Genomic DNA, 17,812 nt, shown 5'->3' with positions numbered 1-17,812 from the left:
AATGAAGTAAATAAGCAACTACCATTTTTTTAAAAGAATTCTGTTGGTTTTGAATTAACTATTTGTTTTAAAACAAATCAGCAGTAACTCCAATTTTAAAGAAAATACACTAGAATGGTTTATTACCATTCTTCTCTGACAGTAATAAATTATTTTAAAAAAGAAAAGAAAATAGGCCCACCTGTGCACTCAATATCAATTGAGGCTGTTTATCTGAAACTGGTACCTTCTTTGTACTGGTACCTGAATTCAACAGGAATTAGCTTTTTCTATCTTCTGTCAATCCTTTGTAAGTGAAGAGAATGTAGCTCCTCCCCTGAGCTAGGAGCACCCAGGCCTTGCAGATCAGCCTTCCCTGGTGAGTTCTTAGAACTGACACCCTCTCCTCCCTGAGCTCCTGTCTAACCTACAGCCCCTTTGTCCAGGTCTCCAGACTCTGAAAAACAAGTAAAGTGGTCCAGGCCAAGAACTGCTCGTCAGCTGGGCCTGAGCCAAGTGATATTTCTTCCTTAAAATCTCTCCTGTTCATCCGTCCTCCTCTGTCTTTAATTCCTGATGCTTGATAATACATGTAATGCACTTATGTTTTTGTATATCTGCAGCATACACATCCTGTTCAATATCTGCCACCATCCCACTCCTAAATTTAGTATGTTTCAAGAGAAATGATACTGTTGCACAAAAACAAAACAAAAAAAAATCCAGTTTTAAACGATATCACATAAAATAAAAAACAATTGCAATCCATGTAAATTCTTTGAAAGAGCCCCTAATCTCTTTTGGAATCTATACAAAATCTCCCAAATGTCTTTCTCACCCTGTTTTAATTAAACCATTACCAAGCATCAGCATTCAATTTAAGTATAAACCAAAAATTGAATAGGCATTTGTTTTGCCTATTTTGCTTAAATATTAGTACAGCACGTTAAAATGTAGCAGACTATTTTGTCTCTCTATTTTTAAGTGTTATATGCTATCACAATAATTAAAAATAACCCATATCATGCAAAAAACATGCAAAATAAAAGTTATTTCCCCTTCTTATTTAAGAAAATGTTCAGACATATAACTACAATTTTTGGCTTCTCTGGCCTGAGGACCTGAGCACTATTTATAACATTCTTCTTTGCAAAAGCATATTCTTAGCTCCAAATGCTGGACTGAAAAAGTTCACAAGAAATGTTTATTTGAAGACTTTCCTTTGTTTTATTAAAATCTTAATTTCATGAGATGCAATTATTATGGAAGACACGTAATGATCAGGTCACACTAAACGAAACTGGGTCGAAATAAAGTGGTACAGCATTTTGGATGAATGCAGAAACTTGGGAGTTCCTCATTGTGGGTTCACATCTCATTTCAGCCACTTACTTGAGGTGGGACTTCAGTCAACTGCTTGACTTTTCCAAGACTCACTTTTATTGATGGTAAACTGTGAATACTAATCACCTATTAAGTTTTCTGTGAGGGTTAAAATGATGTACTGAATATCATTATGCAACGCCATCAAAGAAGGAAACACTAAATAAATAGCAGTAGTTAGTATCATTATTGGTATTAGTTACTTTTCAGATTTCTGTATTAATTAACAAATAAATAGCTTTCTAACTGTTTTTCTTTTCCTGTCTTTTTTTTCTTTTCTTTCCTCTTTTTTTTTTTTTTTTTTTGAGACGGAGTCTCGCTCTTATCACCCAGGCTAGAGTGCAGTGGCCTGATCTAGGCTCACTGCAACCTCCGCCTCCCTGGTTCAAGCGATTCTCCTGCCTCAGCCTCTTGAGTAGCTGGGATTACAAGCATTCGCAACCATGTCCCACTAATTTTTGTACTTTTAGTACAGACCAGGTTTCGCCATGTTGGCCAGGCTAATCTCGAACTACTGACCTCAGATGATCCACCCGCCTCAGCCTCCCACAGTGCTGGGATTACAGGCATGAGTCACCGTGCCTGAACACTTTCTGACTTTTAGTGAGAATTGGAGACACTGCATGTTCTCCATATCAGGTATCATCATATTACTTAGGGACATTTGCTTTAGACCCAATTGTGATTAATTTCCAAATACAGGACTATTTTCACTTTGGGTGATTTTATTATCTAACAAGATTGAATTAATTTTAATAATCACAGCTTGGCCATCCCAACCAAGCTAACTAGCTTGTTCCACTCTGAGCATGACTTGCTCCAGCTCTTAGCAGATATTGTTCCATGGCTGGGGGCAGTGGTTCATGCTTATAATGCCAGCACTTTGGGAGCCTGAGGAGGATGGATCACGAGGTCAAGAGTTTGAGACCAGCCTGGCCCATATGGTGAAACCCTGTCTCTACTAAAAATACAAAAATTAGCCAGGCGTGGTAGTGTGCGCCTATAGTCCCAGATGCTTGGAAGGCTGAAGCAAGAGAATTGCTTGAACCCAGGAGGCAGAAGTTGCAGTGAGCCAAGATTGTGCCACTGTACTCTAGCCTGGGCAACAGAGCAAGACTCTGTCTCAAAAAAAAAAAAAAAAGAGATATTGCTCCACCTACAAAGAACACTCTCCCAATATGCTCTCTTTATTTGAAATCTACTCAGAATCTGTCTCTGCTATTAAGATAGCCTCATGAACTCCCACTACTTTCTATTACTGCCTTAGGTCAGAGATTCTAAGCTTCGTAAATCACGTGCAGAATATTCATTTAACAAATATTAACTAAGCACTTATTGTATGCAAAGTACTATTCTATGTATTAGAAATATAGCACTGAACAAGTCAGAGGAAGTTCCTGCTCTCTTTGCCCCTGAATTTTAATTGTAGGAGGTTAAAAAAAATCTGATAAACAAATTGGTTTCAGTTCAAAACTTGGAGAGGAAATAATAGAACAAGTTGATTTCAGAGTAACCTGAAAGACTGCCAAGTATCAGGGAAGACAGAGCTATAGTTTATGGCCACCTGCCTTGTGCACTGCACAACTCTAGAAGGTTCTGCTCATGTAGATTGCAAACAGGTGATAAGAGTTGAGAGCTAAATGCCACAGAAGGAAAGGCCATGCAAAGATCTATGTAAAGAACATTTTATAGGAGGGGCAAAATAGAACAAAGACTCTAAAGGAGGCATGAGCTTTATGCTCAAAAAGAAGGCAAGGCAGTTGACCACAGCATCTGGGCATGGGGGCAGGTGCACAGAAAGGAGGGGGAAATGTAGGCATTGATGTGGCTCCTAGGTCTGGTTGCACCATATCATCTTGAATAACTTTTGTAAAGTATGGATATGTGGACCTCACCCCAGATCAATTAAATCACAATCATTGAAGGTAGAGCCCAGGCACTGTGTGTGTGTGTGTGTGTGTGTGTGTGTGTGTGTGTGTGTCTGTGTTTTAGAATTTCCTAGATGATATTAAAGCACAGCCAACATTGAAAACACTGATAAAAAGCTTTATAGTCCCTGATAACGGATTATGATTACTATGTTCGTTTTTTAATTAATGTTCCTGGTTATTTTTCAGTGTCTCATCTCCCCATTTAAAATTTGCATTCCGGGCACTTTCTGATCATTTTATCTTTGCAAAACACCAACTGGAGAGCTACAGATGCAATAGATGAACAATACAAGGCTGTGATTGTCTTCCCTATGCCTAAATCTGCTTAGAGTGCACTGGAGAAATAGACACATGCTTCCAGGCATATTCCCAATTACATTTAAAAAAATAAACAAACAGGTGCATGAAAACACCAGCACTTAGCAGCTGGCTCCTATGCATTTCCTCAGGGGAAATGGAGATATCGGCTAGGCATTCTCCAGAGTATTTGCAAAGATACAAAGAAAGGTGGTTTTGACCCTTGTTTTGGAATTCAAAAACACTAGGACCTCTGGGCCATGAGGAAGAGGGTCAAGACTCCCAAATACTGCTTAACTTTCACCAAGATACGCATGTCCCAGAATCCCAGTGACTTCTCTAAGAGGCAAAAATTGTTCTTTCCAATTTTGAAAGTCAGAAACCAGAGGTGCCATGGCAAGGACTTGCTGATGAAGGTCACATAGAAAGCGAGAGGGAGAACATAAGCAAAAAATTGTGGTGTTTGAAAATGGCTGTTGGCATGTGCAGAATTCCGAAGAGTCATTCCAGGATTGTTTGAGGGCGGTCTAACTGTGACATCTGTCACTGTAACGGCAGCCAGGGTTGGTTTCAATAAATCTCTGCTTCATATTCTCAGTTTATGAGAAGGCCCTTCCCAAATGGAATAGAATCCTCCTTCAGTTGTGGGTGATAGGAATTGTCAGAGGTCTAGTGAGGCTTCTCCTAGGTAACAAGTGATTGGAAAGAAGTTATATCCTTGGTAGCGTATTCCTGAAATTCTCAGAGTGATCAATACAAGAGTAATGGTTGCCGTGAGCACTCCAGGCTCACATCGGCAGCCTTCCTACCTTGTACTGCTTAAAACTTTGACCTGTAGGTATGCCCAATCTTAAATAAGGCTTCTAAAATCATAGATTATTGACATAGGCTTTGAACATTATTTATTATAAGGTTTAATAATTTGAACCTGGGTTTGCATCCTGTATCTGCCACTTAGGAGCTGTGTGATCAGACAAACCAGTAAAATACAACTTCATAAAGATAGGAGATTTTGAATCAGACTTCTTTTGCAGCAATGTATCCTTATAAAAATGCTTGCCATGAATGCATAAAACTTAGTTTCTTCATCTTTAAAATGGGAATAGTCGTAACATCTATCTCATAGATTTTTGTAAGTATTAAATAAAATAATGCATGCAAAGAATGTTACATATTGCCTAGTGAATAGTAAACACTCAATAATGTTAGTAGAGGAAAGGCCAGTATAATCATTTTTAGTAGAATATTAATAATAATTAGAGAGCTTTCCAATTATCTATAAATATTCTAACAATAGAAGTACACCTTCTCAGGCTACGTAACAATCACTATTTTGAGTGTCTGATCCCAAATATAGGCTCCAAACATCAAATGAAGGACTGTATTTTGAACAACAACTGGAAATTGTATCCAGATTTTTGATTCACCTATTTCAGCATCTTTGCTTTACAAATTCCTCCCCTTTCATTTTGAGCTCCCCTTTCATTTGGAGCTCAATCTAGGAAAGAATAAAATCACCATGGTGACAACTGCCCCCTCTTTAGAGCATATTCAAATTTATGTTGCGCTTTCGTGAAGCTGCTGTGTCTTGCCTTTACGTTGTCTCTTGGAGTCACTCAAAGGCAAAGGAATTTCTTTATTACTGCAGGTAGCCTTCAAGGATACAAAAGAGTAATCTGGAGATCCGGAATTGCAAATTTGATAATAAATAGTTCTATCATATTTGAATTGGGCAAATTATGTACAAGGGCCCTAATGTTAAAGGCATCGTAGGTAATGTGAATAACAGCCTTATTTAACAAAAATGTATGTATCGTAGCATTTTTTCCCCTGGAGTATCTGGTCAAGACATTCATTGAATGAGTGTCAGTTATTCAGAAAGTTGTCATGCATTATATCAGTTAGGGCTTTGATACTGACATAATGCCAATGGACCAAACAAATTTAGGTCTTCCCGCTTTTTAATAAACATCATGCCACTTTGAGTTGTGCTGCAAAATATTGCTGTTTCACTGTTGCATTCCGCTTATGCAGGAGATAGAAGCTGAGAAAAAAGTCAGGTGAGGCTGACTGAGTAATGGAAGTTTAAGGGAGTGCCAAAGTGATGACATAGTGTACCATGGAGAGTTGTGGGAATTAAATGAGATAATATATGTTTAATCCTTAAAGGAATTGGCCCACGGTATCATGTGGTCTCCACGTGCTTGCTATTATTAAGTTCTGTAATTTATTATTATTGTTGTTATGGTTGCTGCTCTTGTTGTTACTGAATTTCAACATTTAGTCTAAAATATACCTACATTTTAGGAAAATTCTCAATCTGATTTTTGTATGTGTGTGTGTGTGTGTGTATATATATATAACTAAAATGGCTTTTCAAAGCAATCCCAAAACACAGAGCTTATAGGTCTTTACAGCCAAAATCTTGGATACACAAATACACATTCAAAATACTTTTCAGCAAAGGCAGAGAAGTTTTGTTTGACAAATTCATCTTATCACTGTGCAAGGAACTCAAAAAAGTGTGATGTGGCATCCCTGGTTACAATGTATCTATACCAAAAAATAAACGTCACTATCATTTCTTATATCTGAATTAGGAAACACATCAACAGCAGAATTATTTTCTAAATGGCTAATTTCACACATCCAAATCTAAATTGATGACTTTCAGTATGTGATTTATATAACAAGGAAGCTCTAGGGGGCTAGAGTAGCACCCTCAGGTAACTTTTCTGAAAGATTTCCCTTGACATCCTTAACTTTGAACACACATGCATGCACACACACAGTCTAGAACAGAATTATTTGTCTCATGAATCATCCTGCTCCGTGTCCTGTTAAAATAGCAGTGTTACTATGCGGAGGCATAATCTTTTTGCTCTGGAATGCCCCACGGCTGGCAATCCATAAAGACTGCTGATGAGTCAAACTGATTTGTTCCCTCAAGGAAACTTGGTGGGCAGTAACATTTCCTCTCCGGAAGCCCCTAATGGTCTTCCCAAGAGTGACATCCATATGCGCATTGGGCCTCTTGAATCAATTTAATATCTCAATTTGTGCTACCGGCATTTCACTTGACAGTGTCAGGTCTCCCAAGCACTTCTACAATGACACTGCTGGCCTCGTTTAAGATCATATATCTATTAAATTTGGAATTAATTCCCTTTTTCTATGTCAGCCCCATCCAAGTTCTTAGATGTAATTACACAAATCTAAAATGAGCTCAGTGAAGGACACTTTGTGGACAGTATTTACTCATTCATCCAGAAAAATATTTATTGAGCACCTATTATGTCTCAAGCAGTTGGTGAAGCAGTGGAGATTTAGTAATAAGGAAGCCAGATATAGTAGTTGTCCTCCCAGAGCACAGATTTATAAAGTGGGAAACCTGAATAAAATTGGCTAGTCCAAAAAGATGTCTTCCTTGAATTTAAATCACAGAAGAAGTGGCCACCCATTACCCTCATCTGAGTGCTGTGGTTTAGGGGAGAGTTTTCCCCAAGGAGCATCAACAGACCAGTGCTGCTTGTGTCTCACACATTTGCATTGCTTTCTGGTGAAAGTACAAAAAAAGAGTTTTACCAACCTTATCTCCCACTAATTATTTATGTAAATCTTCCATTTTGGTCACAGTGGTTACTCCCTAGAGTTTGCTATGGTGTGTGTGTGTGTGTGTGTGTGTGTATGTGTTTTGCCAATTTCATACACTGCAATATTTCCCAACCATATTTCCAGCATTGCCTTCCCAATGGCCACTAACGATTACTACTGGCATTATTCCTTGTTGTTTGTATGGATCTTGATACATTTTTAAAATTATTTTTTAAAACACTATTTTTAAAGTCAATTATAAAAGACGTAAACATTTTAAAACAATTTAAAATCAATTACAAAAGACGTAAACATTTTAAAAACAGTATTATTTACTGTAAATAGAAATCCCAACACTTTGGGAGGCCGAGGCAGGCGAATCACGAGGTCAGGAGATCGAGACCATCCTGGCTAACGCGGTGAAACCCCGTCTCTACTAAAGACACAAAAAATTAGCCAGGTGTGGTGGCGGGCACCTGTAGTCCCAGCCACTTGGGAGGCTGAGGCAGGAGAATGGTGGGAACCTGGGAGGTGGAGCTTGCACTGAGCCGAGATCGCGCCACTGCACTCCAGCCTGGGCGACAGAGCGAGACTCCATCTCAAAAAAAAGTAATTGTAAAAATAATTTAATTTTTAAAAAGCTCCTAATTTTAAACTAGAATCTACTGGCTAATAAAAGTTCTGTATCTGAGCCTACTTCCTTTTTCCAAAATTATTAGCAAGTTTAAGAGAGTTATTAGAGCGTAGTAGTTGCAAACTAAGATACTCTTCTTGAAGTAATGACTGTGTCAGAAGAAATTTGAAAACAGAATATCTCACTATGGCTACGTGCAGCGGCTCATGCCTGACCCCAGCCATTTGGGAGGCCAAGGCGGGCAGATCACCTGAGGTCAGGAGTTTGAGACCAGCCTGGCCAAACTACTCTACTAAAAATGCAAAAAAAAAAAAAAAAAAAAAAAAAAAAAAAAAAAAAAAAAAAAAAAAAAAATAGCTGGGCGTGGTGGCAGGCACCTGTATGCCCAGATACTTGGGAAGCCCAGGCAGGAGAATTGCTTGAATCCGGGAGGCGGAGGTTGCAATAATCCAGATAGCACCACTGCACTCCAACCTGGGTGACGGAGAGAGACTCCATCTCAAAATAAAAAATAAGTAAATAATAAGTTGAAATAAAAATAAAAAATATCTCACTATTCTGTGAATCATTTAAATGTCTTCCCATACCACTAGTGATATGCATTTTGCTCTTCTGGTAATAATGCTGTAGTAATAATAGTAGTAATAAGAAGAAGAACAAAACATGATAATAGAATGCTCACTTTATGCCTAGCCCTGTTATAAACACTTTCACACATAATACTAATTGATTCTCCTAGCACACTCTGAGGAAAGCACTTTTACACTCATAGAGCTGTCGAGTTTAAGAGCAGTCACAGATTGAACCCAGGTTATAAGTCAAACAGACCTTGTTCCCAGCTTGACCGTCTACTTTGCAATGCTGGGCAAGTCACTTTAACACAATTTTGCAGAAGAAACTGAAACTACGAGAGGCAAGAAATAAACAATCTATGCCTGGGATGAGGACTTAGTAAGTAAGAAAAAGAAGAGAAGAATGGTCTTTGAATCTTTCTGCTGCCATTCACTAGCCGTGTAAGGTTGGGAGGCTGTCTAATATCATCTCTGAAGTGAGATCATATCAATTGCTGTATAACGTCGTGGTCAGTGTTTTCAAGTGGCTGCAGTGACAGTCTAACTCAGTAGCTGGCATGTAATAGGCCCTCAATAAGCAGGCCTTATTATTCTGCAGTGTGCTTAGTAAATCCCTATTTACAGCTCATTCTGCACCATTCATTCTTTCAGATGCTTTCTCCTTTGCATTCTGCCTGCAATAATAACTACAATAACTCTTTCCTCTGAATTTCATATTATTTATTTTTTAAAGAACCGACTAGTTCTTCCAATGTAATTGAAACTTTTAAAAAGCAAAAAAAGGCTTAGAAACTTTTAAAAAACATTTGTATTATTTAACTCACTATATTCTCCTAAAAGGCACACAAAGGACGCTTAGTAGATTAATTTTTAAGTTAATAATCGTATGAAATGAGAAAGGTTATGTCAGCAATACCCAGGAAGCAATACCTTGGATCACAAATATCTTGATTTATGATCCAAATGAAAGTGAAAAAAAAAGTCTTTTGTTTTCTAAAGGTATGTTTTCCCCTTTATGTTGGCTGTCCATAATACTTGATATAAATAGCACCATCTTCTGCTTGAAGATATTAAATCTTTCTCATAAAAATAAGATATCTATATTGTTGGTAGGAGTAGAATGGCTTAACATCCAAGATAAACTTCTCAATTTGATTAGAATGTGTCATATGCTAATATGTGATCAGTAACATAAAATTATGGTGGAAAGTCAGACAAATATACTAACAAAATAGCATAGGAAAATACAAATGCTCCATTCCTTCTCTTCCCAGAAATAACCACAATTAACATTTTCTGGTATGTCCTTTCTGCCTTTTTAAAAAAATGGTCTTTTGGTACATTTTTAATATAACTATACTGGGATTGGGTTACGCATCCTTTTAAAACAATATAGAAAGGTATTTTTATATTCTTACATATTCTTTGAGAGGATACATTTTTCAGGAATATATAGCACTTCGACAGTTGGATGTCATTATTCAATCAAGCCCTTATTTGTAGAATTCTAGGTTGCTTTCAAATTGCTTCTATTTTATTTTATATATTTATTTACTTATTTATGCATTAATCTATTTATTTATTTTAGCATCCTGAGCAAAGGCTTTCCACGAGAATCACAGAGGTAGCTGTGAGAAGCAAGACCACACAGAGGTGGGGTAAGTGTGCACAAATGGCAACCACACAGTGCCAAGGTGAAGGAGTGGAAGAATTGTTCCTATTTCAAATCATTCATTAAGTAACATCTTTTAAATATATCTTTCTATCCGTGTTGATTCTTCTCTTAGCATAAAATGTTAAATGTATAATAACAGGTTCAAAAGTTGTAAGCCTTTTTAGATCCTCAGCACTTCTCATTCCCATAGAGAGTGGTTAGTAATTCCCCACACCACACCGTCACCAACACCAAGGATAATAGAAAAAACATCTTTGATAATTTGCCTAGAAGACCAATACCGACATCTTATCATTTATGGATTATTAAAAACATGTTACTTAATCATCTAAAGAGAAGACCAATATTTTAGACACCCATCCCAGTTATCTTCTACTCAATTTATAAAAAGTATTTACAAACGAAAGATGCTGCATTTGTGGAAGGTAACCAGTAAGATACGCAACATTTACTTATTTCAAGTTTTAACCTTGAATCATGCAGGACCAATGAAAAGCTGTCTGTCTGAACTTCAATTTAATCCACATATAACTATGTTCGTTATACTGTCATCAGGAACATCCTTTAAGACATAGTTGTAGAAGGCCCACTGCTGGATTTAGTTTACAGACGATATTGGTTGTATTACAATACCTTTTCATATGAAGGCTCATGTGAGAAATTTCTATCAGACCTAAGCATTAGAGAAATCTTTGTTTCCTCCAAGTAGCTACAGTACTTCTAGGCAACATAAATATATCAAAGGAATACATTTCAATTTGGGCTTTGTTTAGCAAGAAGTTCAAAGATAAACTTTATAAATCCACTTCGAAAATAATGTTAAGGCATTTCATATACCTATGTGAATTGTCTTAATAGTATTATATATATATATAAAATATAGTAATATATATTAGGCCACGTGTGGCGGCTCATGCCTGTAATTCCAACACTTTGGGAGGACGAGGCCGGTGGATCACTTGAGGTCGGAAGTTCGAGACCAGACTGATCAATATGGAGAAACCCCATCTCTATTGAAAGTACAAAATTAGTCAGGCATGGTGGCTCATGCCCACAATCCCAGCTACTCTGGAGGCTGAGGCAGGAGAATTGCTTGAACCTGGGAGGTGGAGGTTGCAGTGAGTTGAGATCACGCCATTGCACTCCAGCCTGGGCAACAAGAGGGAAACTCCATCTCAAAAAAACAAAAAATAAAAAAATTATATATACACAAATGTATGCGTATATATAAATATACATGTGTAAATATATATGTATGTGTAAATATATACATATGTATGTATGTATGTAGAAAGAGAGGGAGACAGAGAGAAAAAGACAAAGACAGAGAGACATTCTCTTTGTGGATTCCATATCTGTGAATTTGCCCATGGACTAAAATTTATTTGAAACCCCAAAATAGACACTAATAGAATTTTCTTGGTCATTGATGGACATGTGCAGAGGGCCAAAATATTTGAATAATCCATCATGCATGCTCCAGTTGAGGGGTAACAAGGTGACGTTCTGCCTCGTTTCAGCTCTCACACTGCAAACAAGTGTCTTTTTCCCTCTCTAGGTAGTCCCACGTTTTTCATATTTTGTGTTGTTGGTGATGTCACTGTCTAACATGGCCCCCAAGCATGGTGCTGCAGTGCTATCTAGAGATCCCAAGCACAAAAAGGCTGTGCTGGAGAAGCTTTGCTCAGGCAAAAGTTGTAGTGTATTGACCATGACTGCAATGTTAAGAAATCAATAGTTTATATTCAATAAGATGTCTTTAAACAGAAGCACACGAAAAGCAAGGTTATGCATTGATCTGTTGGTTTGTTGATGAAAATGTTGTGACCAGAGATTTACCACTTCCAAACTCTATTTCCCAGAGGAGCAATAGTTCCGTATTTGCTAATTCTGTGTTCATGGAGACTTTACGGAACATTACTGTTGTGAATAACAAGAAATAATGGTATTTATTTACTTTCTCTATATGATTGTAATATTATACCCATACTCATTAACATGCCCACTTTTTTTCATTTTTCTTTTTTTTTTCTTTTTGAGGCAGAGTTTTGTTCTTGTTGCCTAGGCTGGAGTGCAATGGCATGATCTCTGTTCATCGCAACCTCCGCTTCCCGGGTTCAAGAGATTCTCCTCCTTCGGCCTCCCGAGTAGCTGGGATTACAGGCATGTGCCACCACACCTGGCTAATTTTGTATTTTTAGTGAAGACAGTGTTTCTCCATGTTGGTCAGGCTGGTCTCGAACCCCCGACCTCGGGTGAACCACCTGTCTTAGCCTCCCAAAATGCTGGGATTATAGGTGTGAACCACTGCACCCGGCCCAACATTCCCACTTTTGTAACCTGTGTTCTATTGACCTGAGTATGGTATGCATGTACACACACAAACATACCCACTCAAAGACCTTAACTATAATCCTTTGACTTACTTATCGTTTATATTATATATAATTATATTTAATTTATATTAAATTAACATCTAATAATTTTTTATCTTTTAGTGTTCTAGTCAAAATAGATTTATAATTTATTTTTCTTATATTTTCTCAACACCTAGTTAAAATGCTTGATTCTGCCCAAATTCTATTCTGTTTGCTCCTCCTGCTTTGCATAGTTCCAATGATACAACAAACACCTAAGGACTACTTTGCCTTTTTTATGACTGTTTTGTGCTAGTAAAGTGAGCCATTCAAAGAGATTCCCTCTCAGTTTTCCAAATGAGCTACCTAAAATTTTCAGTGATGTTTTATAATTATTTTTCTTAGTTCGTATTAGAAATACCTTATTGATTCATACACTAAAAGGTTTGTAAACCAAAATCTACATCCCAATAGTAGTTGACAAATGTAAATGAGAACACTATTCTCACTTCAGCATAAGTGACAATGGGAATTTAAACAAACAATGCATGATTTTAAAATACGTAATTAATTCTTATCTGATCATATTCTTTATGATAATGTATGTCTTTTTCTAGAATCATCTCATTATTTTCTTGTCCAAAAAGTCCAAACAATAGATTAGTATATGGAGTAACAGACTGAATGACAAAATATGGTTTTCCTCCCCACCAGTTGTACAAACTTGAGAAAGATATTTAACCTATTGGGGGCTCAGCTTTCAGGATTAAAGAAGACTTTACTTTTGATGGTTAAATAACATAACTTATGCTAAAAAGAAAAAAATGTTTAAAATGGTATATGGCATATATTTAATAGCTGTTCCTTTTTCCATTTTCTCATGATAATTGTTACATTTAAACACCACAGGCATCCTATATTAGTTCTAGTTACACTAAGTTCTATTTTATTCTTTACATTTCCAAGAAAATATTTTGTGAAATATGTAGTACTACATGACTTGATGGGATGAAACGTGAAATATTTAAAGAAAACCTGTTGTAAATCTCACAATATTAAGAAGCAACTCAGGCATATAGTGTAGTTTAAAAAACAGATCAGACCAGGCATGGTGGCTCATGCCTGTAATCCTAGCACTTTGGGAGGCTGAGGCACATGGATGACTTGAGGTAGGGAGTTCGAGACCAGCCTGGTCAACATGGTGAAACCCCATCTCTACTAAAAATACAAAAATTAACTGGGCATGGTGGTGCATGCCTGTAATCCCAGCTACTTGGGAGGCTGAGGCAGGAGAATCACTTGAACCCAGGAAATGAAGGCTGCAGTGAGCTGAGATCACACCATTGCTCTCCAGCCTGGGCAACAGAGAGTGAGACTCTGTCAAAAAAAAAAAATAATAATAATGATAAAAACCAAACAACTCAAAATGCACTCATCTTAAAGGTTAGCTGTTGAGTATTAAAGGGCGTTTCTATGCTGAAAAAAACAAAAAGGAACAAAGAGCTCAGTGTAATACTTTCAACAGGATGCTAATAATTTAAGTATTTATATGGAAATGGATTTTATACTAGAGAAAAATGCGCTAACCTTATTTCTTAAAAGAGACTCGGTCACTTATATATTTAGTACACAGCGACTAGTATGAACCATTTAAACAGGAAGAAAGGCGAAAATGTCAGCTTGTATTCTACTGATAGGGAGTTAAATCCACACATCACGCCACAGCAGGATGCACTGCCTAAAACATATTCCCTATTTAGGTCTCTTGATTTTCTTCAAACTTCTCCCTAAAGTATGGTTTCATTTTAATAATATCTGAAAATAGGTGCTTTGTTTAACTCTTATTAAAGGCAATCTTTAAAAGTATTCAGATTTTTTCCTATGATTTTCATTGTCTTTCTCTTTTACCTTCACATTTTAAACAGTGAAAATGACAAAATCATATTGTTAGTGACGATGAAAGAAGCACTTCTTGCATTTCATCCTATTCTGGTTGAAAGTAGGTACGACTGCCCTAGAACTATAAGGATCTACATTTATACCTAGTGTTTTCTCTGAATCCAACATGGAATAAAAACCACTCTATACACAACTTCATTAAGCAAGAGAAGCCATATGGAAATGTTTAAGGTAGATCCCTGGCCAGAAAAGCTGTATACCTTAGATACTGCCTCTTAAAAAGCAAAGAGAATAGCATTTAAAACTTCAGGCATAAGCTTACATGAAAAGGAAAGAGCCAGCGGTGGTCTGGGAACTGAAAACCTGGGAAAAGATTGGCTTATGTTTATAAAGCCCCTTATTGCCTGGCAAAGCTATTCTCATTTATTCTACTAGGGCTCAGAATGACACTCTAAATGAGCAGCAGAGGGCAAAAGCCTTGCAGGGTCCTTTTGCAAGTAGGTGGGTATTTCTTGAAAACAGGTTCAATGAAATGTAATGCCGGCAGTTAGCACGAGGAAGTTTTTCTAAAAGTTGGTCGTAGTTTTCTGCAAGCCAGGCCTTGCATCAATGACTGGCTTGTTATTTAGCCATAATTTGAAACATTTTTGGTTGCAATAGTGAATTATGAAAATACTGCCCTAATCACATGACGGCAACACGTTATGAAAGAATTGAATGAATGTGCAGGCCAGCTTGTTAGCCAGGTCACTGTAAAACACCTGAGAACTCAGTAAGTTGTTCAAGCTTTCATCTTCTAAACTTGAGATTCTGAGGTTTGCTTTTATTCTTAAGGAAGTTCCCAGAACCATGTAGCCTTTCCTTTTTCTTCCCGCATCCCCATGCCATTCCTTACCATCCTCTGCCTACTTTCCCAATCACCATGTACCAAAAAACCATCTTGTTACATTTTACCAGAAAACTGAGTTAGAAGATTAAATTAGATGATGAGGTTAGGATGATGAACCACAAAGAGAAAAATAGGGGATGGTTGTTGTATATAATGGGGAAACCCTCTAAGAAGCCTCAACAAAGGCTTCATTTGCCATGGCAGGCTCCATTCTACCAAGTTCTCCCCCATGAAACTCTCTCTCTCTCTAAATCTGTAGTTTTCTGGTCTGTTACTTGCTGGGAGAGGACAGATGGGTTAGCATAGGATATGCCAGAGTCTTGTGTCTGTTTCACCATACGCCTTCCTATTTCTTCCAAAATTGACAACTCGGCATTTATAATGGATGTCCTAACCACTTGGTCAGAGTTCCTTAAGAACAATAGCAAAAACAGACCCAAGCTTCTACAACAGCAAGTGGCACCAGGGGATATTTCCAGGAAAGAATGGCACCTGGTCTGTGAACTATTCACCTTGCCTTCTAACCAGGGCAGGGTTGCACAGCCAATTTGAAGCTGGCCTCCAAGACACTGGGAACAACTATTCTTCAGAGAAAGGTAAGGTGTACTGAGCACTGCTTATTAAATTGAATGCCTGTATCAGAAGGAAAACGCAACACAATCCTAACAGAACTGCTACCACTCTAATGGAAGATTCTCCCTGTGCAGGCCACGCATCCATGAAAACGTATGGAGCTAGCAAAAAGAATGTGAAAAATTAGCTATGGTAGACAGGTAGATTTCAAACATGTTGCTTGGACTTCAGTTTCTTCGCCAGCAAAATGGAGCTAGAACTGCTGTCAACGTTCGTTTATCCCTAACTATTTGTCTAAATACTGGGCTAGGTAGTTTATTGCATCATCTCATTTAATCGTCACCACAGCTTCATGAGATTCCCATTCAGGAATCTGCTCCTTATGTACTTTCTAAAGTGACTGTTTCAAACAGGCTGATTATTGTACTATGAACACCTCCATCATGATCATGTCTTCACCCTGTCCTTACACCGTGTCTACTTCCTCAACCGCCTAAGACGTAGTCTTCACTAATGTCTCATTTTCGCAGAAAAACTTCTGCTAGGAATCAAGAGTTAAAAAAAAAAGGAGAAGAAGAAGAAAAATGATTTAATCCAGATCTATTTTCCACGGTTTGTCTAATTACTTATGAGTTTTTAATATCTCCTCTTACACCTTATCCTTAACCATAAAGTCTCTATATATACTCAATTTACTAAAAATATGGTGTAGCTGATGTTCTAGCTTAGTCAGATGTCCCGACTTCAAATTAAAATTGCATGTGCATTAATGGTCCTTATAGAAGCCTTTAGTTGTTCCACCCAAAAATGAGCCATCTTGGCAGGATTTGATCTGTGAAAAGATAAAAGCAAGCTCTAAACAGCAGAGGACCAGAGAAAAGTGGTTGTAGGTATCTTAAGAAAGAACTTGAGAGAAACATTTGATATAGAGGACCAGATGACGTCGAAATATATGGAGAACACCAGTTCAGGGGCCATAAAAGCAGAAATGATTTAACCGGGAACATGAGAAAAGCTTAATGATTTTCTCTTTGCTTGCTGTCTTATGGCCTGTATAGATTAACAACATTTAACAGATTAAGAGGGCCAAGTTTTTCCATCCAAAAGGCCTTTGCACTCTACGATGTGATGCTATGTAACCTAGCTAATCACAACCAGCACGTTTTATTTCTATGTGCAGATAGCTAATAAGAAAAGTGTGGTGACCAAATTATTTGGTGGGGTGAGGTGCGGGGAGTCACAGGGGGATCTATCCAGGTAGAAAAGAGGCAGATGTGTGACTAAAGAATTGTAAAGTCATTCAATTGGGCTGGGAGGGGGAGAGACAATAGCAAATTTCAAAGACAGAAAATGGCAGTACAAATTACTTTTGTCCACAAGAAAAAGAAAATCCTTTTCTGCACAGAGCTGGAAAGGCCTAATTTTGCACCCTCTATGAAAGCACTTTGATCAACAAAGCAAACACAACTTGAGGCAGAGCAAAACACAAAATTGTAGCTATGATTCCACTCACCAAAAGGGTGGATCTTCGATGTATAATTCAGCTAGCTTTACAGGAGTGCTCCACAGCAAAGCCAAATGACGAAGCAAGCCCCAGACCGCTTAGGCAAGAAAAAGCTGGATGTAACTGTTAAAATGAAAAAGAAAGTAGGTAAGACCCAAATGAGCACATAAAGCAAACCCCAAAAAATGCAAATGAATACCACACATCTTTAAAATGTAGGAAAGTTGGAATTAGGAGCTAAATGAACTAAATTGCACTCCTTATCTCTTGAAGAACATCTTTCAATAGAGGAATGTAAAATATGGTATAAAACATATTGATTAGTTAAGTCACTCTGACTATGGCACACTATTACTATTAAGATACATTATCACAATTATGGAATATCTATTTGTTATCCTTCAAAGTTGATGCAGTTTATACTACAAATGCAGAAATACACAGCATTAGAATGAGAGAATAGTTCAGACGCATCTTTCTAGCAATATACATACCTTATGTTTGCTCTTCAGATTTACAAATAAT

At 37.4% G+C, this 17,812-nt stretch overlaps 1 protein-coding gene across 1 annotated transcript in view; it reads right to left on the bottom strand.

The window, feature by feature from the left end:
- TENM2 (teneurin transmembrane protein 2) overlaps positions 1-17,404 on the bottom strand; it is a 1,242,216-nt gene extending 1,224,812 nt beyond the window's left edge. Inside the window, 1 exon segment of the mRNA XM_017849440.1 lies at positions 17,297-17,404. The gene's annotated coding sequence lies outside the window, so the exon portion shown is untranslated.
- Between the last annotated feature and the right edge of the window lie 408 nt (positions 17,405-17,812).

Source organism: Rhinopithecus bieti, unplaced genomic scaffold (assembly GCF_001698545.2).
Source record: "Rhinopithecus bieti isolate Rb0 unplaced genomic scaffold, ASM169854v2 scaffold_30732, whole genome shotgun sequence".
NCBI classification, from domain to species: Eukaryota; Metazoa; Chordata; class Mammalia; order Primates; family Cercopithecidae; genus Rhinopithecus; species Rhinopithecus bieti.
This window is presented reverse-complemented; position numbering and strand designations above follow the sequence as displayed.